General features: G+C 57.4%; 1 protein-coding gene across 2 annotated transcripts in view; it reads right to left on the bottom strand.

The window, feature by feature from the left end:
• CASZ1 (castor zinc finger 1) overlaps positions 1-24,450 on the bottom strand; it is a 143,621-nt gene that overhangs the window by 89,796 nt on the left and 29,375 nt on the right. The window contains exons 1-2 of one of the 2 annotated variants that reach the window (XM_045984371.1): positions 21,810-21,829; positions 20,998-21,150 (exon numbers count right to left, since the gene is read on the bottom strand). The gene's annotated coding sequence lies outside the window, so the exon portion shown is untranslated. Of the gene's footprint in view, positions 1-20,997; positions 21,151-21,809; positions 21,830-24,450 lie in introns of those variants that run through there. The other variant, XM_045984290.1, reaches the window with a different exon arrangement.

Below are 24,450 nucleotides of genomic sequence, written 5' to 3'. Positions count from 1 at the left end.
CTGACCCTGCCTTCTTTGAATGGGGGTAGAACAGCAGAGAGCAAAAAGCAGAAGAGACCCCGAAGAGCACCATGGGCATGCCCCCCGGGGGCTCTGCCAGCAACACGCAGCCCCGGTACCACCCACCTGTCGCAGAGGGCCAGCCCTGCCGCCGAGCACTAGCTCTGGGCCAGGTGCTCATCGGAACCCCCCAGGTGGTAGAGGGTTTAGAATCGTGCCTCCCTCCTCCCACTCCTGGCCTTGTTTCTTGGCTTCTAGGGATTACGCCCTAGAACTCTGGTTCCCAGACGAAAGCCCGGTTTGTTACTCGGACAAAGGTATCATGAGGCAATAAACCGGGAGTTCCAAACTTTGGTGATCAGTGACTCACTGGAGAACCTCCTTAAACCTGTGGGCTCATCAGGCCCTGGCTTTGGAGAATCTGATGCTGTATCTGGAGGGACCAGAATCTGAGTTTTTAACCTGTGTCCCCCTGAGAGCCTGAGACAGGCAACCCCAGGCCCACACTTAAGAGGCACAGACAACATGGTCTGTGATCCCAGTCTGCAGACGAACGGAGGCCCAGCCGGGTTAAGCCACTTTTGCAGATAGGGCAGGACTGAGATTTGAAGCCACCTCCGAGCTGTCACCCGTAACATGCAATGCCCCTCTCCCAAGGCCGTGTTAGGCACCGGGCCAGGCCACGTGGGAAACACAGGGACCAAGGGAGCCACGAGCCTGTCCTTGAGGAATGCACTGTCTAGTGAGGACACAGAGGGTCAAGCAAACACACATGGCCCGAAGTGTCCAGTCCGTCACTAAGGGACAGGGACATGGGAGCACAGGAGCGATAGTGGGGACAAATGGAAGGCAGGGATCAACATGCAGTGAGGCGCTCCCCCCAGGGTACCTGGCTGGGCTGAGCACCCCGCTGGGTGCGCCAAACTTCACCTGGCCCAGGTGGGAGGAATTTCCTGAAAGGCCCCTGCAGAGAGATGGGGCGGAGGAAGGAAGAGAAGGCCCTTGGCGGTCCCCTGACCACGGATGTGCATGTGCAGCTCATGAATATTTCAGCGGCCATTTATTTATCCCTGCACCATCCAGCTGCTGGGGCCACAGACCCAAGGTGGGTAAATATAGCCACTGGGCGATCAATGAGGCATCCGCTCCCCCCCAGCCACATCCATTAGGCCCCTTGTTCCCACAGCCTGCTGGCTGGGCACCCTGTCCTGCTCAATTGGTTTCCGATTTTCATTAGCGGTGGAGGCACAGCCCTGCTCCAAGGCTGGGCGTCCCCCTCACCCCTCTGGGCCCTCCCCCCTTGGGCTGGGCATGGCGCCCGGGGCTGCCTGCCGTCAGCCTAGAGGGGCCGTTCAGAGAGACCAACCCACGAGAGTGGTGAAGCTGGGACGTGCAGATCTCAGCAGCCAGACCTCGCTTCCCTGGCTGGCCCTTGGGCAACGCAGAGGATGGCGGGGTTTCCCTAGGACTCCGACACCCACATCAGGACCAGCCGGTGAGCATGAGCTGGTTCTAGAAAGCTGAGGTTCTCGTTTGCTGGCTCTGAGGTTTCTGGGGGGCCTCCACTTTCCACACCTGGAGTGACAGAGCCCGGGGGGAGTCTGGTGGCTGTAGGGTTGGGCTGCCACAAGGTGACCCCGGCTCTCTCGGCCCCCACTCTTCCCCTGAGCCTGAAGTTGCACCCAGGCCACCCTGGCCGCCTGTCCTCCAGGGTCGGGTCTGGCTCCAACCTCCTGTCCAGTGGGCTACCATGCTCTCTTCAAGGGCCTCACATCAGACTGGAAGGTGCTACCCAATTCCCAGTCCCCGCTCCTCTTGCCAGGTGGAGCGCCCCTCATGCAAGCTGGGCTCAGCACTGTGCTCAGCTGGGTAGAGACTCCAGGGGTGGTCTCAGCCCTGGCTGGGGTCCGGGCACCTACTCCTTCATCCGACAGACGGTTGGTTCCTCAACACCACGATGTGTCAGACATTGTCGCGGGGGTACAGGTATGGACGAGACAGATCCAAATCCCTGCCTTCATGGGGCTTAGCCTCGGCGGGGGGGGGGTGGGGGGGGTGGGGGGGGGGGAGGGAGGGTAGGAACAAATAATTGAGTGAACCAAAAACTACTGAGTTCTGGGGGACAATAAAATAAGGACTGTGATACAGAGTGATAGAGGACAGAGGTGGGATTACCTGAGTTGCCTCTGAGGAGGTAACATTCAAACCAGATACCAGAAAGATAAAAGGGAGCAGGGCAGCCTGGGCCTTCCAGTTGAGGAACGTCTCAGTCCCAGGGGGCTGACGCAGCAGAAAATGCCAGAAGGAGCACCCCCTTGGTGCCAGGTGCCCAAAGGCTTAGGCCAGTGGGCGCCCTGAGGCAGGCTTGCCGAGCATCCCCATGGCCTGGGAAAGGGTAAGAGAGGTAGAATGGAGAAAGGAGGACAATGGCTGGCACAGGACCAGGGACATGAGGCCACCTGCCCTGTTGCTGTGAACACAGGGCCCTCCTCCAGGGCCGCCGCCAGGACAGAAGGGAACTGTGTGGCCTGCGTGGGGTCCTGCCTGCACTGGGAGGCTGGAAGGCCAGGGGATGACCAAGGGCCCCTTGACTCCACCCCAGGCCAGCCCCAGAGACGGATGGCCTTGACCCTTCTGTCCGCTGGCAAGGAAGACACAAAGGGTGGGGTGGGAGGTGAGAGGCAAAGAGTGAGCATGAATTCCAGAGGGAGCAGGAGAGGGAGGCAGGCCTGTGCCTTTAAAAGAATTTTCATTTAAAGGCTCTTCTCTCTTCCACCATTTCAGTGATCTATATGCAAATATGCTAATGCATGCAAATTAAGACACCACTTTTAGTCCCAATTTAATAGAAAGCATTAAAATACCATTTTTTTTTCCAAAAAACTCCATATGCATGAAGGAAGGATTTTTTTTTTCTTTTTCTTTTTTTTTTTTTTTTTTTTTTTTTTACTTTTCACTAAAGTCACATTCCGGCAGCAATTTTATGCTGTCAAAATGTTCTCAACGAGGGGAGATTTGACTGGCTTCTCTGAGAGCCAGTCACAGGAAGCTTGGGCTCTGCTTCGTGTTGAGTTTTTCTTTTTTTTTTCATTTTGGGGGGGGGTGTCAGAAGGAAAAAAAAAAAAAAGGAAGGAAGGAACAACAGAAAACAAGACACCCAAGAATTTTCTGATGGGTCGTTTCTAATTCCGGGCCGGGGTCCAGTCTGCTCTCTATCAAGCATGTCACTCAACCACAGCCCCCAAAGACGCGCGGGCAGTCTGGGTGTGTGTGCGCGTGGGTCACCCCTGCTCTCAAGTGTGGGCGCAGAGAGAGTGGGCAGGTGCCGCTCTGTGTATGACACTTGGCGGGAACATCCTCCCAGGGGCCTGGAACCGCCAGCCACACACACCTCAGGAGGGCAGTGCCCTTGGAGAGGAGAGGACGGCGGAGGGCACCGGGGCTGGGGGAAGGGTGCCGGGGAGGCGGGGGACGTGTGCTGGCCGCTCGGCAGCCCCAGCTGCACATCAAGGACGGCGTATTTTCACTCCACTCGCTGCTCTGTAATTAAACTCGGCTGCTCCCACTTGGGCTAACAGACCTTTTCCGGAGCGCCCCAACCCTCCCCGCCTCTAAGGAGCCCATTCCCCCTTCCCCAGCCTTGTTGGCCCCTGGGTCTTCCCAGAGACCCTTCAAGAGACTTCTGATTCTTGATCTGAAAGGCCTTGGTCAAAACCACGGGTGCCCAGTCCCTGAACGGCCGGCCGCTGTGGGTCATCTCTCCCACTCCCTGGGCCCACTCCCCGGGGTACGGCTCCGGATTAGACCCCCGCGCCTCCGGCACCCGCGCTCCGCCGGCTCCTCCACCGTCCCTGGCTTTTCCTTCTGGGCTCAAGTTGGTCAGGGCCTGAGCTCTGGGAAGCTGCAAGGTGCTCTGATCCCAGCTGGGGGCCTCCTGAAGGGGTGACACTCGGCCATTCAGGGGGAAAGGCCACCCTGCTGTGTGTGGGGCACCCCTGGCGGGCAAGGCTTCAGTCCCGTGTCACAACAGGTCCTCATTTCACAGTTACGGTGAACACTGACTCCCACCACCCTCTACAGGAGGGCGGCCCACAGGCCGAGCGCCCACCTAGGGGCTCGTCAGCGGCTGGCGCCTTTACTCTTCTCAGTGACCCTGCGGCATCAGAATGACCCGTTCCAAGTTACAAATACAGAAAAGCAAGGCCAAGGGAGGTGAGGCCACTTGCCCAAAGTCTCACAGAAACGACTGCCGACTGGCGGTGCGGCCTGTGGGTCTGTCCCACTCCCCAAACCAGCTGGAAGGCCAGGGGTCACACTCCCTACCCCGGCTCGGCCCCGTCCCAGTTAGGAACCCCGCCTGCGCCATGTGGGGCTTCAGGTCTCCATCTGTAGAATGGGAGAGGGAGGCCGTGTTCGTACTTGGCTTTTTTGGCTCCATCTGTTCACAACTGTGTAACAGATGGAAGAGAATCTGGGGCGGGGGGTGTTCTCCCCAAGCCGGGGAGGTAAGGCAGACTGGCTCCCCCAGGCCGCCTCATGCTGCGGAAGAGGCCCTGAATGGGCCAGGAGGTTAAGCAGGGCTCGGGAAAGTGGGGAAAGAAGGATCCAGAAGCAGGAGACTGAGGAAGCTGAAAACTGGGGGTAAGAGGCCTTAAAGAAATCAGAAAAAATACTTAGATGGGGCTTTAAGGGATAATGAGGCAGAAACCCCATGCCAGAGAACTGTTCAAAGGGAAAAAACAGCAAAGAACAGAGAAAAGACCCCCGGGCAGTGGCCCCAGGCTGGGTGAGAGCAGAGGACAGGGACACGCAGCAGACGCGAGATACGCGAGTGCCCACGCGGGCCCCGGGCTCGGCGTGCAGGGAGCGGGGCTCGGCACACACAGGGTTCTCCAGTGCGCATGAGAAGGCAGGAGGGAACAGCGGAGCTGGGCTGACGCGCCGGGCCGCCTAGCAGAAGTCACGGTGCAAAAAGGCTGAGATATTTACCGGAAGTGCATCGGTTGGTGCCAAAGCTCTGTTTTTATTGTCAGGGAAAAAACAAACCCAACCACCGAAACTCGTCTTCAACTGAGAATCCACGCAGAGGGAAACAATTTCCCAACAAACCTGTTTTATTGGATATAAATATCTAATTATTTGTACCAGGCCCTGGAATGCCAGACATTTTGCAGCTTTTATAACATGTGTAGGAGTCTTTACAAACGACATATATACAACTATACACATATATATCGTTATATAGAGAGTTATATATAAATATAGCTATATATTAGCAAACCTGATTTGAATTTCATCTGAATTTTTTGCTTAGTGAGCAGTTTTTTGTGTTCCCCCCCACCCCCGAACCTGGGAAAGAGCTAGAACACTTCGGGGCTGCTCAGACCCTCTTTCTGGGGGGCATATTTCTGCGCCCTAATGTGCCCGACCCAGAAAGCTCCAGAGAAAGGGCCACTGCGCCGTATGCAATGACACACATGCCCGCCCCTCCCGCGGCCGCTCGGTGGCTCTGAACCGCACACTGGCTCACAGCACTTCACAACCACGGACGCACGGCTGCAAGTCGATACCTCACACATGACACAAACATGCTGTCCCAAACAGACAGACAAAAGTATTGACTTTTCAGACACAAAGAGCACCATCACGCTTCAGAGCAAGCCCGTTGTTGGCTTTGCACAAACCGCGGAGGGCGACAAAGAACCGGGCAGAGGGGCAGGGAGGGGGGAGGGGGAGAGAGGGGGAACTTGTCTTGTGGGGAATAATGTAGATCAGCCTGTCATCTGGAGACCCATCTTCATCTAGAATTAATGCACTAAAGTTCTTTTGTTTTTCCCCTAAATGGTTTTAAAGAGACGGGCGAACGCTCCGTCCGGACCCGGGGGCTTGGTGTGCAGCTGGCCCGGCCTCTGGAAAGTGAACAGGCGGCCCATTCTCGCCAGGCCTGAGTCCATTATCTTTCTTTCCCTGGCCCACCCTGCTGCCGCCTGGTCTTCTCCCAACTTGTAGAAAGAAAGTTACACATGTCTGGTTTTCACGGTTCCCGGTCTGGGCGGCAGCACACAGCACAGCCCGCGGCTGGGGCAGGAGAAGGGGTGCGGCAAGGACTGTGAATCAAGGTGCCAGGGTCAGTGCCGGGGTAGGGGGGAGGCTGGTGGCAGTCTCCCGGAGACAGCGCTAAGAGAGCATGCAGGGAGGGCAGAGGTCGGCTCCCCTGAGATAGGAGTCCCCTGCAGCTGAGGACAGAGGGGCAGAGGCTGGGGAAAGGAGGAGACTGAGCATCAACCACAGAATTCCAGGGGGGCCCTGAAGGAAATCACGGTCAGGGGAAACTGTCCCTTGAGGCCCAAGGGCTGAAGGAACCAGTCCAGTTTGAGTGATATTTGGAGAGAACATAGCCAGGGGTTGGCTGTTGGCATGGGTGGTGAGAAGGAAACCACATTTCCAAATGCCTCTGTCTTAGTCCTAGGGATCCTCAGGGAGAAAGGGCTCCACCAAGAACCTTCTGAGAATGCCCGCCCACCCTCTGCTTAGAGACCCGTACTCCGGGGGGCTGGGCCAGGGACCCAGGGGCCGAGAACAGACAGTAGCAACAGGAACAGAGTTGAGCCATTTCAATTATTCATATGCCAGATGGATTCTTTTCCTGCCTTTTTTTTTTTTTTTCTATAAAAATAAGGAGGGTGGCAGGATTGGGTCTTACGACAGTCTCCAAAATGGGGGGAGGAAGGGGAAGGGGAGAAACATAGAAATCAAACCCCTCGTTTGTGCCCGTCCCCTTCCCTGGAGACCCCTGGTCTACCGACAGGAGGGCAGGAAGGACAGAATGCCCTATGGGGCCAAGATCAGAGGTGTCATTTAGGTTCCCTGTGAGCAGAGAGCAAGAAGCAAGGAAAATGGTTGAAGGAAGGGAGGGAGAGAGAGAGAGGAGCACGGAGCATGGGGTGGAGGGGGGAGGCAGGCAGAAGAGGGTTCCGACCTTCTGTGAAGGATATAAAAAATCCAGCCGCCTCGGGGGACACCCAACTATCTAGCATATTGCTGTTAAAATGTCTGCAAAATTTAATACACTTGGCATGCCATCTAATCAGTCCTTGGAAACTCGGGCACTCTCTCCCTCCTATCGTCAAACTGCCTCAGACCTCAAGCCTATGGGGTTCCCACCTCCACCCTGCCCCCCGATTTTAGATAAAACTGCCCCCCCCCCATAAAACCAGCTGCTGTGGCTTTTAGGACGCATTTCATCCTGAAGTTCGCCCAAGGTCCACAATCTACAAGGTTTTCTAGGAGGCAGGCAGTGCCAGAGCGAGCCGGAGGTGGGGTCCTGGGGCCAGGACTTTGGTCCCCAGACTTCCTGGGGGGGTGGGTGGGGTGCATTAGTAGGAGAGAGAAGGAACGTGAGGGGTGGCATGGACTGCCACAGGAGCGTGGTCCCAGACGGCCAGGCAAAGGCTGCTCTGTCCGGGGGAGCCAGCGATAGCCATTCACTCGGTTCTTCTTTAAGTGGTGGCCAGGGACCCTGAGAGTGGTGTCCACACCTGAGCACACGCACACCCCACTGCACGTGTGGGCCTGTGCCCGCCTGGGCGCTCTATCCGTCCATCCATTATTGGGAAACTTTGGTGAACCCCACAAGGTTCTGTGGCTACTCCAAGTCCCCAACAACCCACCAGGAAGTTTCCAGATCAGCCCCAGAAGTGGCCGCCGGACCTTCTACCCCAAGTGCAGCACTCGGAGCCCAGCAAGACATGGATACTTTGGCAGGTCGAAGCCTGCTTCGACGTGACCAGGAGAGATCTGTGGAGCTCCTGAAGGGTCCTGGAGGATCAATGCCCAGAACCTTCCCTCCACCCTATAGAAATTGAGTTTGTACCAAATTCTCTTTATTCTTTTTTTTCCCCCCCTTACTTCTGACTGACTTAAAGTCTCAGGAGAACTTAAGGAGGCCTGGAGGACCCTAAGAGACTCAGGGAACCCCAGAAAGCCCACACCACGCTAAGGCAAAGGTTCTCCAGAAGATAGGGGTCAGGCGGGACAGGCCAAGAATCAGAAGAACCCAGAATCCCTTCCATTTGCAGGAGAAAGCCATAGTGGCTGGGGACCCAGAGCACAAGTGACCCCTTGTGAAATTCCCTGCCCCTCACCACACAGGCAGGAATGTTGGCAAACAAGAGAAGGGAGCTCAAGGGGGTGGAGACAGGGGGTGCTGTCTGGGTGGGCAACCCACACAGTTAGCCAGGGCCCCATGCTCAGGAGGGCACATACTGTCACTGCCGTGAAATCACTATTTTTTTTTTAAGATTTATTCATTTATTGGAGAAAGAGAGAGGGAAAGGGAGGAGCAGAAGGAGAGGGAGGAGAATCACAAGCTGACTCCCTGACATGGGGCTTGGTCCTAGCACTGAGTTCATGACCTGAGCCGAAACCAAGAGTTGGGCACCCAACCGACTGAGCCACCCAGGCACCCCTGTCATGAAATTCTTAATAGTTTAGAACAAGGTGCCCCATATTTTCATTATGCACTGGGCCCCTCAAATTTTGAAGCTGGTCCTGAGTGTGGGTTTTGGGAGATCAGAGGATCTGGATTAGAATCCCAAGGCTCTGCCCCCTATAAGCCAAGTGACATCAGAAAAGCTACTTATTATCTCTGGCTGCAGGGAGCCTCGCCTATCAAGTGGGGTGATCACACCTGCTCTCACAGTGGCCGGGGGAACCAAGACGGGCAGAGTGGGGGGAAGAAATTTGGGAATATGATTACATGATCCTGCCAAACAGGAGGTGTGTTGACCAAGAGGGAAAAGTGAAGCCAGTCCAGGTTCATGTTGGTGGTGGCTTCCTCCCACCCCAGGGATGACCTTCCCCCTTGTGGCGAGATGTCTGCTTCAAAGCAGTGTGGTAGGGAAGCCTGTGCCATATGCCCAACCTCCTGGCCCCATTCTCCGTTGAAGAAACTGGGACAGAGTCAACAGATGACCTGCCTGTTGTCACAGAGCCGCCTCCGGGCAGGGCAAGGCTGAGGACATACTGTTCCTGCTGTCCAGGCTTTGTTTTGGCCACAGGACACTTGAGATGGGGACAGTGAGAAGGAGAAGGAGGCAGGATTTGGAATGGGGAGACGGAAAGGCTTCATTCCATTCTATCATACACACACACACACACATGCACACACAACTTGGGCGCGCATGTGTGTGCGTACACACGGCGAAATTAAAGCTGAGAACTTGGCCAAAAAGAAAAATCCTACCCCTGTTCCATCGAAACTTATTTTAGGGCGGGAGGTAATTGCCAAAGACCCAAATAAAAAGCCAACCACAGGCTGTAAACGGTTCCAAGTCTTTAATTAGACCCCAAGAAAAAATAGTGGCAAAAGGAAAATGAACGTAGGAGACGGCTCCCTGAGGAGGGATTACGCGTGTGGTCCCTTCCCCCTTCCTAGGGCCAGGGGATTCGGAGGAAGGCTACCCCTCCTGGGGTGGGCACTGGGGTGTGGGCACTGCCCATCGTGAGGGCAGGCACGAAGCCAAGCATGGCACACCCCAGGCGAGGGCCAGGCTTTGTCTTGGGTCCTTCACCCAGGGCTTTCCTAGGCCCCAGCCTGAGGAGGCTCACCCAGCGTTGGGCACCATGAGGCTGAAGGGAAGGGAAGCTCTTTCCACCAGCCCTGGAGGTGAGGGAGCAAGGAAAGAGGTAAAGCTTTGGGTCTGGAATGGCCTTTGACTCACTGCAAGATGTGCCCATCAAGTCACAAGGCCCGGCTCGTAGGCTACCGACCAATCTACCCACATGACACGGCTCCCATTCCCCGGAGCTGCCCTCCCACCTGTGACTCGAGACCCTTGTTCTGGGTCCATGAGGAACTGGGTGGCCCTGAGGTCATGTAGGCAAAGCAGATGCCCCAAGGCCTCTCTTCACCCGGGCCCTCCATGTGAGGGTGTGCTCTCAGGAGCCCTCGGGGTGACAATGTGCCCAGGCAAGGGAAGCACACACGGCCCTGGGCTCCAGGTCGCACTGGTCACCCCACGATCCTCCCCCAAGCCCCTTCCCTGCCCTGGCCTTGGAGGACACAGGGGACCCTGGACTGGGTTTGTGGGTCCGGAAAGAAAAGAGAAGGTAAGGGTGTGCCGAGAAAGGTGTCCATACTCTTCCCTCTCCTATCACCAGATGCGACTCAGCAGACTAGCAAATCCCACGGCAGGGGGATCGTGCTAAGCAGCAAGGCCAGCAGGAACCCCACCACGGCCGAAGCGCCGCCTGGCATCAATGTCATAACAGCAGCTGGTCCCCATGGCAGGAGAGAGGCGCTGAGCCCAGGACCCGGGGAAGAACCCCGGAGGGGAATGAGCCCCAGCCTGCCTCAAGCCCACCGGCGGGATCAGGTGGCCTGACCCCCCACCTGTGAGGCATGGCAGGACGGTGAGGGGGCTTTCCAACTAAAGCCAGCCGACGACAATTGGGCACGTCCAAGGGAGGGACAGGAAGACCTTGCCTCACTGCTGGCATCCAAGGCAGTGGGACAACCATGTTGAAGACCCCTGCCCTGCTTTGTCCCACGTCACCCCAGCGACCACACCCACACTTGGCTCCCCTACCAGAACGGGCACTCGGGCTGAGTGGGGAGCACGGTGCTCTCCTGGCTTTCCTCTGCACTACCCCCCACCGCCTCTTCTAAGCCTAGGCTAGGAGGACGTGCTCCAGAAACCCCACCGAATGGATGGGTCAGCCCTTGCCTGCTGAAAAGACGATGGCTTGCTGGAGTGGGGGGCCGGGCCCCGCCAGATATGCTGTGTTCTTTACCAGTTTCCTTTCCCAGATCTCGAACAGAATGTCAGAGACCGCAGATAACCAGCGGGAGAGGCCAGGCAGCACGGAGCACTCCCTGTTTATTAATAAGCTATTTATTCACCAGCAGTGAAGGCAGGAGCACCTAAGGGGCCCAGACCCTGTTGTGAGCACTGTAGAGGCCATACCCCTTGCAGAGAGGGGATTGTCATGTCCATTTTACAGAGGAGGACATTGAGGCTGAGCATGGTGACGTGATGTCCACACATGGACCAGGGGTGGTCCTGACTGCAGCCCAGGTGGGCCCAGCTCCAAAGCCTGTCTCTCACCACCAGCCCCCTCTGCTACCCAAGTTCTCTAGTCTGACCCCTGGCGCTGGCCCATGCCCGCGGGCTGCTGGATTCTCTGGTTACTGGTTTAATGCATGTGCCTTGAGCGCTCAGAGTGTCAAGCAGGTGATAAGAATGACTCTTTTCCTAGCTACCCACCATGGTGAAGGTCAAGGCCTGCATGGCCAGAGCAAGCTGGAAGGTCTCTCCAGGAGGAGAAGGAGGCGTGAATCCGACCTTCCAAGGTGGTCCCCACATCACCATCTGGTCAAGTGGGCCTCCCTGCTGGCACCTTCCTGTTCGCCTTGCTCTGTGCGGCTGGACAGGCTTCCATCCATCAGGACAGGTGGGATTCCTCCTGGACGAGCCCTGTGGCCACTGCTTCCCAACTTCCTTCCCAGCTTGGGAACAGGACGGGAGAAGCAGTCCAAGCTCCTGGCGGAGGCAGCAGAGGTCTGCTAATTATTTCACTCTCCATCTTCCCCAAGTGCTCCCCAGACAGAACCAGATGGTCCCAGCGACGTGCCCTCTACTCCTGTCCTCCCCTTTAAATGACATCTTCACCTTACACCCTGTCTCCAGCTTCCCCTTCTATACTGCAAAAGCCCCCCCAAAACCCCTTCTCTGCCTCAGCCTGTCCTGGGCCCAGAGAGCCCCAGGAGGATGGGGAGGACGATGAGAACTCTGATCCCGATTTGCAGTGGAGAGAGTTCTAAGGGGAGCCAAAGTTTAGACAAGACCACTTTCTTCTTGCCTTCAAATAATTCAGCAAGGGGGTAGGAGACCCAGGGCTGAGTCTGCCCCATTTCTTGGAAGTGTTAAGAGCTGACTCTGTGTCCAAAACTACTAACTTAAAACCCGACAATCAAAGCTGGCTGGTCCCCCCTCCCCTGCCCCAGGAGGACACCATAGAGAAGCTGCTCCAATCAGAAGCAAAACACTCACTGGGGGCTTCTGCGGTACCATGAACTCCTCCCGGGGCTCATTGTTGACATTTCTGGGTCCTTGGCGGGGTGGTGGCCTACAAGGGGCATGACTGTGCCCTCTGGGTGGCCAGCCTGTGTAGACACACTCACCCAGACATCGAGCGATGGAACAGCACGGTCCCAGGGCAAGGAGCTAGGGACAATCAAGGCTGAGAAGCCCTGCTGTGTCCCAGAGGCCCTGGGGCGGGGATGGCCCTGTTCCGGGAGGCCACCCGATGCCCCAGTGCCAGCACCTGTGAGGTGTAGACTCTGGCTGGTGAACCCGACCCACTCTTCTGGGCGTTGGTTTTCCCGCTTGTAAAACGAACCTGAGCTGCACGACCCCTGGGGTCGCAGGGAGCAGGCCAGAGCTGCTACATGGGAGAGGCGGGTCACTCCCAGTCAGGCGGGCCTGCTCCCAGTCAGCCCTCAGAGCTGCCAACTGTGATTATCATTGTCATGATGATTATTATTATTAGCAACATTTTCAGGCACATTGCTCCAAACATTCTATGTGCCTCCTCTCAGAACTACAGAGTGATGAGGTAGATCTGAGCTTATGGCCTAGAAAAGCCACATTTCCTGAAATGTTGAGCCCAGAATTGAAACTGGAGAAGAGAGAGAGGGCAGTGACGATTTGATTCGAGGCTGTGAGGGGTCTGGCCGGGTTGCATGAGCCTGAGTGACCCCAAACTGGCCCACTCGGGCCCACGAGGCACCCAGCTCAGAGCAGCCAGAACTCGGACCCCCGGCTGCATCGTCCAGGCCCACAGTGGAGTTGGGGTAGAGGGTCTTTGGGACGAAACACGATTATCTCGGGCAGCAAGGGTTAACGCCGGGGCTGGGAGAGGCCAGGCAGCAAGGAGCACTCCCTGTTTATTAATAAGCTATTTATCACCAGCTTTGCTTTTAATGCCATTTGGGCTTAATGTCGTTAATGAAATATAAATGCCCATGCTAACGATGTGGGTCAGAGGCAGCGCGGGCAGCAGACGGCTCGCGAAACACGGCCAAACCGCCGGGCACGCTGGGGAAGAGACTGAGAGCTCGGCGGGAGGAAGAGGTTCCCACCGGCTCGGCACCCCCGGCCCCCTCTGCTCCTGCGCGGGGAGCTTCCTCGGCTGCCAGTGCTGGGAAGGGCTGGGAGGAGGGTAGCCCAGGGGCTCGGGGAGAGGAGGCCTCGAGGGCGCAGGCTGCCGTTACCTCCTAGAGGACGGAGCGGGAGTGAGAGGGCTCCCACCTCGGGGGCACCGCCTGCCTGGCATCGGGCTCCTTGGCTGCAGGCAGCTGGACTACCACCAGCTGGCAGTGGGCCCCTCTCCCCGCCCTGAGCGCCCTGACCACTGGGAACCGAGCCAGGGTGAGAAGGGTCATGACAGGGAACAGGGAGGATCCTGCAGCAAGGGCGGACTCCAGTAAAGACCACCCCTAGCCTGGCATCCCAGGCTACCCTGGCTTCGGCTGCTCGGCAGCCTTGGGGGTGGGCCCCAAGAGGTCCGCACATGGGCATTTCCGTCCCATGCCCTGAGGCCCTGGAACCTGGCGGGGGGCCCTGCGTGGCAGGTTGTTGTCCCTGACCTCCTACCTGACCTGGTCTGGCCTTGCCCACATAGTGGGCCCTCCCTGCTGACCTCTTCCTGGGCTCAGAGCAGACAGGTGCCCTTAGCAAATGACGGCCACCTAGCCCAGCTGACCCTAGCAACTTCACACCTTCCCCTCTGGAGAGGCCCCAGACTCTTTCCAGACACCAGCACCCCTCCTGGCCATCGCTCCCCCACCCCCGCCCGGGTGGGGGCAGCCTTGGGACTTCCTTCTGGGCCTGGAGGTCATGGATCCTTTGGAGGAGACTTGGACTCTACTCATCCAAGGGCCACCTGGGCCCAAATATAGGTTAGAGACTCCTGCAAGCGGCTGGCCTCTGTTCCATCCTCCTTGTCCTGCAGCAGCAGGCCCATGGAGGTCTCTGGCCTGGTCCCCCCTTGCTCCCCAAGGATAGCTCTAGGCTGTTCTTGGGAGAGAGCCCAGAAGCCTCCATCCCTCTCTGCTCAGGACCGACCGTCTGAGAAAATGCAGGACGACCACTGGCGAGATCTGAATTTCAGATAAACCTCACGTACTTTTTTGGTGTACGTCCCCGATATTACACGGAACATGCTTCTACGAAAATTTACTTGTGGTTTATCTGAAATGCAAATCTCACGGAGCATCCTGTATTTTTTTTTTTTTTTTCAGTTTTTATTTTAATTCCGGTTCGGTAACATATAGCATTCTGTTAGTTTCAGGAGTCTGGCTCCCAGCCTGTATTTTTATTTGCGGAGTCTGGCCCCTCTCTCCCACTTCTCAGCCAGGAACACCTGGCCGGTGGCTGAGCAGGACTGTAGGGGGCAGTGAGGGAGAGCGGAGATCCCTGCCGATCTTGGGACAACCATCCATTTAAGAGGCTGCTTGTCACTGTTCCCCCACTTCCGCCCCCAGCCTCTCCCCTCAGTGGCCACTACAGCACAGCCTGGTGCCGCGGCTCACCTGTGGGGGTCCCCTCTCCCTGCACCCCTCAAAGTCACCTCCGTGTCCCCAAGGAGTACAGGGCTCATTTGCTGGGGCTTGGTGGAGCTCAGCTCAGCGGCTAATCCCCTGGGTGGCTCCTGTCAGATTATTAATTAGCTAAAGCGGATCGGTCCTGGAACAACATGCGCTTGGACTTCAGATAAAGCAGGCCAGGGAAGCTGGGCGGGGGGCTGCTTAAAGGGACAAGAGCCTGTTTCTGAACCGCTCCCTGAGGAGGACTGAGGGGGGCAGGCAGAGGCTAGGGAGGGTGGTTTGCAACAGAGCCCTCGGCACTCCCCTCCCCTGCTCAGAAGAGCCCACCCAATGCCAATGCACCCAGGGACCCCACCTAGGGACCCGGGAGAGGAGGAGTCAGTGACAGTTGGGTTTTGCTTTTTAATAAAGAGCTTGTGCCTAATCAGATCGAGTCACCCAGAACTCTTCCAAAAGCTTCTTATTTCACTTGGGGTAATGGCGAGGAGGCCTGTGGGATCTGGGGTCCCCCATGCACCCCCATGACCTCATGTGGCATCTGCCCCATGAGCTGCCCTCCAGCAAGTTGGGCTGCTCTTGCGTCCAGGAGTTCACACTTGCTGATCCCCCTGTTGCAACACTTTTCTCCCAGGTATTAAGGAGGGGGACTTGTTCCCTCGCCTCCTCCATCCCTACCCAGACGTCACCATCCCAGTGCTGTGTCCCCCAGATGCCACACCTAGAATTATAAACCGTCCCTTCCACTCCCGCCGCACGCTCTCCCCAACCTAGTCTCCAAACCTGCTGGTTTTCTCCTGGACACACGTGACCATCCAACAAATACCACATTTCTTTATCTCATTTGTCATTTGCCTCCCTCCACTAAAACGCAGTCCCACAGCACTGTTCATTCACTGCTGTGGTTCGGGTCCAGTTCGCCGTGTCTCTCGGTAAGGCTTGACGAGTGAATGAAAATGAGGAATGAATGACTGCGACTGAAGGTCGAGATTTGCACCACCATCTCTTCCGGCTCTGAGCTGATTGTGGCTGAACCCTGGGCCGCCCTGGGGGCTTCCCGGGCACCCATGTCCCTGATTCCTCCTTCCCCAGCTCTGGCCCACTGAGGTAGGCATTCCTCTCAGCTGGTCCTATCATTTCCCCTAAGCTGCATTTCTGGCTCCGGGTCTCCTGAGGGATGGCCCCGGGGACCCATCTCCCTGCTACCCAGACCCTGCCCTCCCAGCTGGGCCTGCTAGGGGCTCTGTCCCAGAAGCAGGGGTTGTGGGGGGGGGTGGCAGTGAGGAATGAGGGAAGAGGAGAGGGAGCGGGGATTCCCAGCTGCTGCCCATGCCCAGCTCAGCTGCCAGCAAACTCCTGGGCTTGGATTGTTTTGACTTGAGTCGGTGAAGCTGAAATATTGAGTCACGACGGCCCTAAACTTCATTACCAGCTTTTAGCGCAGATTACTAAGGAAAAAAAGTTGCTTTTAATTGCTTCTCCTGATTAGCATTTCTGGAGGAGAAACTAGTGATTAATTACACCTTCCCATTTCCACTCGCCCTGGCCACAGGGGTCCCAACCCCAGGTTGGGGGCTTAGGGGCAGGAAAGGCGCCTGCTCCCTAGGGGCCAGGAAACCAAATGAGAGAAAACCCAAGTGGGGAGTGGAAGGTGAGGAACATGCCCGGAGCTGATTTACCGGAGAAGCAATAGCTGGTGGTGTGAAGTGGCCGCACAAAGGTCTCCACACTGGGCTGCCCCAGGCCTCCGTGTGGGGTCCTCTGGGCTGGAGGGCTTTCTAGACCTTTCTACACCTGGGTAGATTCTGGAATAACAGAGCCCAGAGAAGATGGGGAAAACAAGATCTGCAGAAGCCCCGAGATCTGCCAGAGAGGATGACGTGTTCACAGCCCCCCGGACTTGCTGTCTGGGAGCAGACCGATGGTGGGCCTCCAACACCACCAGAGCGCTCTCCCTGTAGAGGCCCCAAGGTCACGAGGATGGAGGCAGGGCAGAAGGGCTCCTCGCCTTGTCCACCATACATTAACCCTCCCAAAGCCATGGGCGTCACCAAATAAAGAGAGGCTCTGAGGCAGCTCCAGGCAGGCAGGAACGGCCGACCCTTCCCCATCCCTCTCCCCTTGGGTCTGTGCCTGGTGGGACCCAGGGGCTTCCTGATTTCTGAGTCTGCTAGGAGACAAGGGAGAACTGAGAAAGCAGGCCCAGGGCTGGGGAGTCCACAGCATCAGGACTAAAGTCCCAGATAGAAACCAGAAGGATCGGTGACACTTCCCAAGCCTTGTGTTCAGCCATCCCCTCAGGCGTAAAGTGCCCCAGGGTGGGGGGCAGAGGGATCGGGCCCCCAAGTCCTGCAGCCAGCTCCTCTCCTGATCACCCCCTAGCCCAGCTGCTGGCCTCGAGCGGCCAGCCCCACATCAGATCAGAGCCCGGGAGGAAGGAGTTAGAACTGTCCAGTCTGGTTACGAGTGAAGGCCACGGATCTAGTACAGGCCACGGAGGCAGAAAGCCAAAGAGCCTCCCATGAGCGCAGACGCAGACGCACACGGCTGCCCGCCCAGATGCACCCTCCCCCGGGGCTCAGCCCAGCTTTCTGATGTTGGCAGACACACCCAGGAAGGCTGGCTGCCACCCGCTCGGAGCCAGGCGGAGGCACCAGCTGCCCGCTCGGGACATCCCTGTCACCCCCTGCGAGATGTCGCCAGCCTGCCCTTCTGCTCCCTCCTGTCACTCCCCCTGGAGGTCAAGCCTCCAGAGCTTTCCTGGAGGGCTGAGCTGGCCCATATGGCTGGGAATATGTTGCCAACATGGGCAAGTACTCACTGGGGCCCCCGCAGCCGGCTGTGACAGCTCCGTGCTCCCTCCCGCCAGACCTCTGGCTTACTGTTTGGGATGCGCGACACTCAGCGAGGAGGGCCCGAGGTCGCTTCGCTGTGACAGCATCGCTGTTTGGGGTTGCCTATCTCACCTGAGCCCCAGCAGATGATACCAAGACCCAGGAGAGTCGAGCCTTGTATCAGAGGCCCAGAGAAAAGGGACACAAGTCAAATCTTACAGCGGTACCCACGGGAATCCACACCGTGAACTGTGAAAAGACTTGCCCCATGCAAGGACTGCCAGGATCCCTGCCCATACAGCTGAGCTGGCCCCAGCGGAAATAAGGTCTTAGACAAATCCTTTCCTCAGTCCTGGGTGACCGGAGGCCTCGGGGAAGGTACGCCGATGCTCAGCCCTTGAGAACACAGATCCGATTCAAGACCGCAGTGACAAGAGCGATGTGAACTAGGCCCAACCTCAGACCCAGCACTGAGCCCACGGGGCAGAGGCACAAACCAGGCTCCAGTGCAGTCTCAGGGGCCAAAAGGACGGCGAGCTTGGAGATCCCAGCTGAAAACGATGCCTGAGATGAGCGGGCCTCTGGCCTTCTCTCTGCACAGTGCCGGCCAAGATGTGCCTAACCCACTCAACCACGCTCTCTCAGCAACCAGCCCCGGGCCCCGGGTGGTGCTTCTCCCTAATCCACAAAACACAGGGCCTCTAAAGGGCATGGGAAGTTCCTGGCACTGGCAGGATGGGGACAAGAGAGGGGAGGAGATGCGGGGCGACATCGGGGCTCCCGGAATCTGGAGCTGGCCTGGCTCCTCTCTTCACCATTCGCTCCCACAGCAAGTGCTACTCACCCTCCCCCTTAACGCATGGACCCTGAGCCCCGCCTCCTGGTGTCAGCGCCCAGAGCAGCCTCCCCTTGGGCCTCCTGCTTTCAGCCCCAGCCAGTTTTCAAAGCAAAACCCAGATTGCTTTCCCTCCGCGCTGAAAACCCTCCAGCGGCTTCCAGTCACCTGAAGAATAAAACGTCAGCTTGCCTGGGCTCAGCGACGCCTACAAACCTGGTCCCTGTCCCGGCCACCAGGACCTTGGGTCTGTTACCAAATGTACCGAGCTCAGACTACCTCAGGACCTTTTGACCAGTTGTTTTTTTTCTGGAATATTCTGCCTGCTCCCCCGATAGCTGTCCACTTCCTCTCCTTCCATCTCAGTTGCCTGTCACCTCCTCAAAAGGGCCACTGGGGACATCCGAGTGATGTCCATGAGAGTCAGAACTGTTTTCTCCACTCTACCCCTAATGACTGGAAGACAACAGGCCCTCGGTTTCTGTTGATTAAACAACCAGCTCTTACGCAGCACAGCCAGAAATGGGGAAAGTCTGAACTAGACAGGAGCAGGCCTGTGGACAGGGCCCGAGTGTAGACTCGCTTCTGGCCCACACTCCGGGGTGGTGGGGAAGGACCCCTCTGAGACCATGGGTCAGCCCTGTCCCAGAGGACGCGGGCCTGTGGCCAAACCCAGTCCCTGGGAAGAGGTGGATGAAAGCAGAGGGGCTTAGCCACGACATTCCCTCTCAGGGCCCTCGGAGTTCCCAAGCTTTATTATGAAGCCCTAGACGGCCGATGCCAGGATGCGGGAGCCCCACAGGACTCATGAAGCCCGTCCCCTAGGCCAGGCTGGCCCCTGGGAGTCAACAGTGAGTGGAAACTTCAGAAAGGGAAAAACTAATAGGCATGTTTTGCTGAGGGAACGAAGAAAACAAAAAGCCTGCCACTGAGAACAGGACGGGCAACGTTCCCCCTTCAAAGGGGGGCCACACGCACTTTGGCAAACCTGCTCACAGGTTGGGCCCAGGTGGGGTCTGGAAGGCCAGCAGAGGCTCGAAGACACATGGGCCTGCTTCCCCGGGACCCCTGATCATCAGAGGTGCCGAGTCAAGCAAGAAGAACCCAAGAAGCGTAGAGCCATCCAGGTGCTCATGCCAAACGCCCAGCAAGACCAACGGTCGCCAGACGCCAACAGTCTGGACACTGCCATCAGAGGACAATGGCGGCACCTCTTCAATGTGGACAGACCAACTCCTGGCGAGTGACTGCATTCTAGACACCGGGAAGGAGAGTCTCCGCCACCCAGTTGCTCCCCTGCAGTAACCCAAGGCGACATTTACATCTGATTTGCAAATCCCTGCTCTGTATCCAAGGCTTCTGCTGGTCCCTGAGGTGGCACGGCCCGGAACGAAGCAGGCCCACAGCTTCAGGGACCTCTCAAACCCCAGTGGGCACCAACGCACCCATCGCTGCCAAGTGCTTCCTCCCTGGAAGTTCAAAGTCCAGAGTTGCAGAGCCCGGCCACGGAGGGAGGGGCAAGACACACCTGCCCATGGCGCCCACGGGGAGGGACGAGACTGGTAAGTAAGCTGGGCTGCTGACTCCCGTCCGGCGCACACAGAAGGAGTGGCTTACAGCCTTGCCCTCCCTGCCATTTCCTAGACCCCCCACCTTGGCCCCTGTCCTAACACCATGCCCATCAACTTCATCAGCACCCAACCCCTCTGGACTGGTTTCCTCGGGATCCCGAGGGAACGCTGAACGACGACCAACACATGGTAAGTCACCTGCTGTGTGGCAGTCTCCCACCACAAACCCGCCAAGTCTGCTGCCTGCAGGGAGAGGTCTGACAGCCCAAGCCTCACGGACGACCCTTCCCTGCTGTAAGGGACCGGCCTTCAGCGAGGGGCAATTTCTGAGCCTGGATCAAAAGACACCTGTGGGATGTGCCTGGGTGGGTCAGCTGGTTGAGCATCAGACCCTTGATTTTGGCTCAGGTCGTGATGTCAGGACCTTAGGATCGAGCCCAGCACTGGGCTCCAGGCTCTGTGCCCAGCAGAGTCTGCTTGAGATTCTTTCTCTTCCTCTGCCCCTCCCTGGGCTTGCGTATACACACACGCAAACACACACACACTCTCTCTCCCAATAAATGAATAAAATCTCTAGGGGGAAAAAAAAAGACACCTGTGGCTTCTCCTCTCAGGAAGGTCCTGCCTGGGCTGGAGGACCACGCATAAGAGCTCCCACAAGTCCCATGTGAGCTCAGAGCAGCTCCGCAGCCTCTGGACACGCAGCCGGACCAGACGTACGGCTCCTAGAGAGGATGCACAGAAAGGAGCCGACACGCTCCAAGAGTGCTGTCTGCTAGGGCACAGGCCTCGCCTACAGCACCCGCACGTTGCTGGCACCAGTCAATGTCATACACTGGTAATGCTGGGAGCATTCTAAAGGCCAGTTATTCTAAGATCCTTATTTTACCCATGGCCCAACCAGACCTGGAGGGGAGAAAGCAGAGACTCAATGTCAAAGCCAGGGCCAATACGCCTGGTCCTGTTCCTTGGCCAGGGCTCTGTCCTCAATCCTACATCTTCTTACTTTCACCTAGGGTGCCTGAGCTGCTGCCATCCAGGTCAGAACCCTCTGAGAAGGGCCCTCTCCTAAGAAAGAACCCCCAAACTGGCCAAGCACAGCCCCCGCCCCCATTTCCCAGCCATATTCTGGGCATCAGGAGCAGCTACCTTTGCATCCCAGGAGGCCGGTGTCCGAAGTCCACTCCAATGCTGGGGCTGCAGGCTCCCCTTCTATGGGAGGGGGTCGACAACCGTGGCGGCTGACAGGGCAGGTGAGACGGAAGGAGTCTTTGCCTTCTTCAGTCAACGAGTTCAGTTTGCCTACCAGAATGGAGAGGGAGAGCAGATTATTAGGCTACAGTGGAGACCCACAGAACTACTCCAGAGAAGAGGACAACAGATGGCGTGGTGCCGACATCTCACACCGCACCCAGCCGGCAGTTGCTGGTAAGAGAGCCTCGGACTCTGCCTGCCAGTCAGCAGACCGCATGGCCGTGCGACATCCGTGAACAACCCGACGACCAGTGTCCCCTTTGCACAATCACTAGCCAATTGCTAAGCAGCTGTCCCACCGAACGAAAGAATCAGACAGGTAGGAACCAGGATAGGCCGATCAGATGCCACCCCGGCTAGTAACAGAGGGATCGCACCCAAGGCTCGGCGCCCCAGGGGGAAGGTCAGCCTGACAAGGGATCATGCGGACCCTGGAAGCCGGATCAGAGCCACGCAACCGCACGAAGCCTTGGGCTCCCCAGCCTCCGCTCCCTCCAGACTTTCCCCAGACCAGCTCCCAGCTGCTCTCATGACCCCCCCAGCGGCCGTGTGGGAGTCTCTAAAAACGGAATCGACAGGTGTCTCTGCAACGACCCCGGATGGTCAGTTTGGTTTCTTCTGTCCCCCGGCCCCCAATGGCCCGCCATCCGTGCTGGCCCCGTGCCATCTCGTCCCCACTGGACAGAACAGAGGGCGCAGGCACATACCGAGAGGGGCTGCGGAGATTCGTGTCATAGGTGGCGGGCCAAAAAAATGTGGCCAAAGAAAGTTGGTGCCCTGCTACCGGCAACCTTTGTGTCAATTTAAGCAAATATTGTGGTGTTTCCATGGTGATTCCTGTTTTGAATATCCACTACACTCACTTTTTTAAAGGGCTTTTCCTGTTTGCGTTTCAACTTCAAATCTGTAAATATTTTCGGCCTTTTTAGAAAAATCGGCCCGTGCGCGTTCAAACACAAGCACAGCCCCTGGCCTCGGCGCACAAGCTCCCAGGCCCAGAGGTCCAGCCACACGGACGGCAGAGTGGGGTGTGGAATCCCCAAGGGGGTTCTCTATCTGCTCCCACACCCACCCCCCTTGCACATGGGGTTGGCATCAGGGAGGGTGGTGGCTGGAATTCCGGTCCCTTCCTTCCCCCCTTGGCCGGGGGGATGGCAGCGTCCAAGGTGCCAGTGTGCTCCCAGAGCGTGTGAGCGGGCTCGGCCTGACTCGACGGTGTGGTGTGGTGTGGTGTGGGCAGCAACCCAGCAGGTTCTCCAACATGGCCCAGCCCTCGGGTCCCCGAGCCTCCCTGGAGGGCAGGAACCCCTCCTCTCCTCTGTCTCCCAAGGTCAGGCCCAGAGTGGCAGGAAGGCGAGAGGTCTCAGTAGCAGCTCCCCCACCCCCCACCCCCCGCTCTGGGGCACTGCCACTGTGATGGGCCAGTGACAGTGGCCCGGGGCTTGAGTCAGTCTGAATCCCACCCCACCCTTCGGCACCATACAGGGTTAACAGCGGGTTTCCTGGTTTCCATGGATTCCCGCCAGGCCCCTAATGTGAGTTTCGTGTGATTTGGGGGAAGTGGATTTCCTTTGTTTTCCAGTTTGGGAATATTTTTTTCTTTAAAAAAGAGGAAAAAACACTTTAATGGGAACTTCAGGGCCACTGGGAGACTTACTCCTCTGGGCTCTGACATTCCCCTGCCTGTTAGTCCAGAATCCTCCAGAGTTCTGGGCAGCCCACCCACCAACCAAATATCTCCGAGCCAGAGAGAAAGGGGTGCCTCAGACCATCTCTAGCTCCCTGCCCCCAGAACATTCTTGGGCTGTGTGTGGGGGGCTCCAGCACTATTCCAATATCCCATCAGAAAGGCCCCGTCTCACCTGAAAGCCAACTTCTTGTACAGGCGGCCCACACTCTCCCCTTGCAGACACACACATTTCCCAGGGGAAAGGTCAAGAAAAGCCCTCCCAGCTCCCTGACTCCTGGCAAGGAGCTTTCTAGAAAGACCAGAGCCTGGGGGCACCTGGGTGGTTCAGTGGGTTAAGCCTCTGTCTTTGGTTCAGGTCATGGTCTCAGGGTCCTTGGATCGAGCCCCGCATCAGGCTCTCTGCTCAGCAGGGAGCCTGCTTTCCTCTCTGTCTCTGCCTGCCTCTGCCTACTTGTGATCTCTCTCTGTCAAACCAATAAATAAAAAATAATTAAAAAAAAGAAAGACCAGAGCCTGATCACACACAAATGGGAATGTGAACGATACTAGGCTCTTGTGCCCTGGCTCAGAAGGGGGTTCTAGTTACAGGAGAAGAGGGGTTTCTAGCCCCTGACCGGGCCCTTGTCTGGCCTCTTCTAGCTGAGGTAGGGGCCTACCCAGGGCAGAGGGAGCTTCTCACCTTGGCAGCAAGAACAACTGAAGAAAGGGTGTGGCCAGGGCTCTTCCTCCCCCTCCTCCTCAGTCTTCCCCATTCCTGCCATCCTCCAGCCCTGCCAGGGTGCAGCCTTGCTCAGGGACTGTCCCCAAGCAAGTGGCCTGACCTATTTACCAAACCAGGGCACAGGCCTCGGGGCCTGCCATGGACGGGGCCCTCCCACAGCACAGGCCCCCGGGGCCATGGTGGCAGCAGGAATCTCGGTCAGTAGGTAGAGAGCCCAGAGGACAGAGCTCTCTGGCCAGCGGCTCTGGGGTGAAGGGGTGAGAAGCCATGTGCAGGTACAGAAATAACACTGGGCCGAGAATCAGAAGACATGGGTCTGAGTCCCAGTCAGGCCACTATAGACCTCTCCGGGGCCCCATTTCCTCACACTGTCTTCCCTCCTCCCTAGCAGCTGTGGTAGGGCATGCCCAAGAGAGGGGCAAGGTGCTACCAGCGCTCCAGAAACTTCTCCACTCCCACCGCCTTCTCCTTCTACACTTCTTCAAGGTAACCTTCCAGAATCCGCTCCAAGCAGGCCCATATACTTCTCTGCTCTGCTCCTCACGCATCCTTCACTGTGGCATTTAAATCTGTACGGGACTAAAGCAATTTGTTCACGAGTCTGTCCCCACCATTGGGTTTTTAACTCCTCAAGGGCAGAGACCGGGTCCTAATTATCTTTGTGTCCGCAGCATTTAGCACAACAGCTGGCCCAGGGTGGGCAGCGTAAGTGTTCGCGGAACTGAACTCATGTCCCTGATCTCACGTCACAGTCAGATGGGCCCGGAGCAGCTTCCTCCCTCTCTAACGACAGAACACTCCACGGGCCGTTTTTTCTGCTCCACTCCCTCTGGTTCCCCTAAGCCCCCACCCACATCTAGATCTCATTCCTCCATTATATGGTAAACGAACAACTCTCAGGTTCAAGGGGAGTGCTTGGTGACCTGACCCTCCTCTG

Source organism: Meles meles, chromosome 1 (genome assembly GCF_922984935.1).
Source record: "Meles meles chromosome 1, mMelMel3.1 paternal haplotype, whole genome shotgun sequence".
Taxonomy (NCBI): domain Eukaryota; kingdom Metazoa; phylum Chordata; class Mammalia; order Carnivora; family Mustelidae; genus Meles; species Meles meles.
The sequence above is the reverse complement of the archived record's forward strand: the minus strand, read 5'-3'. Positions and strand labels throughout refer to the sequence as shown.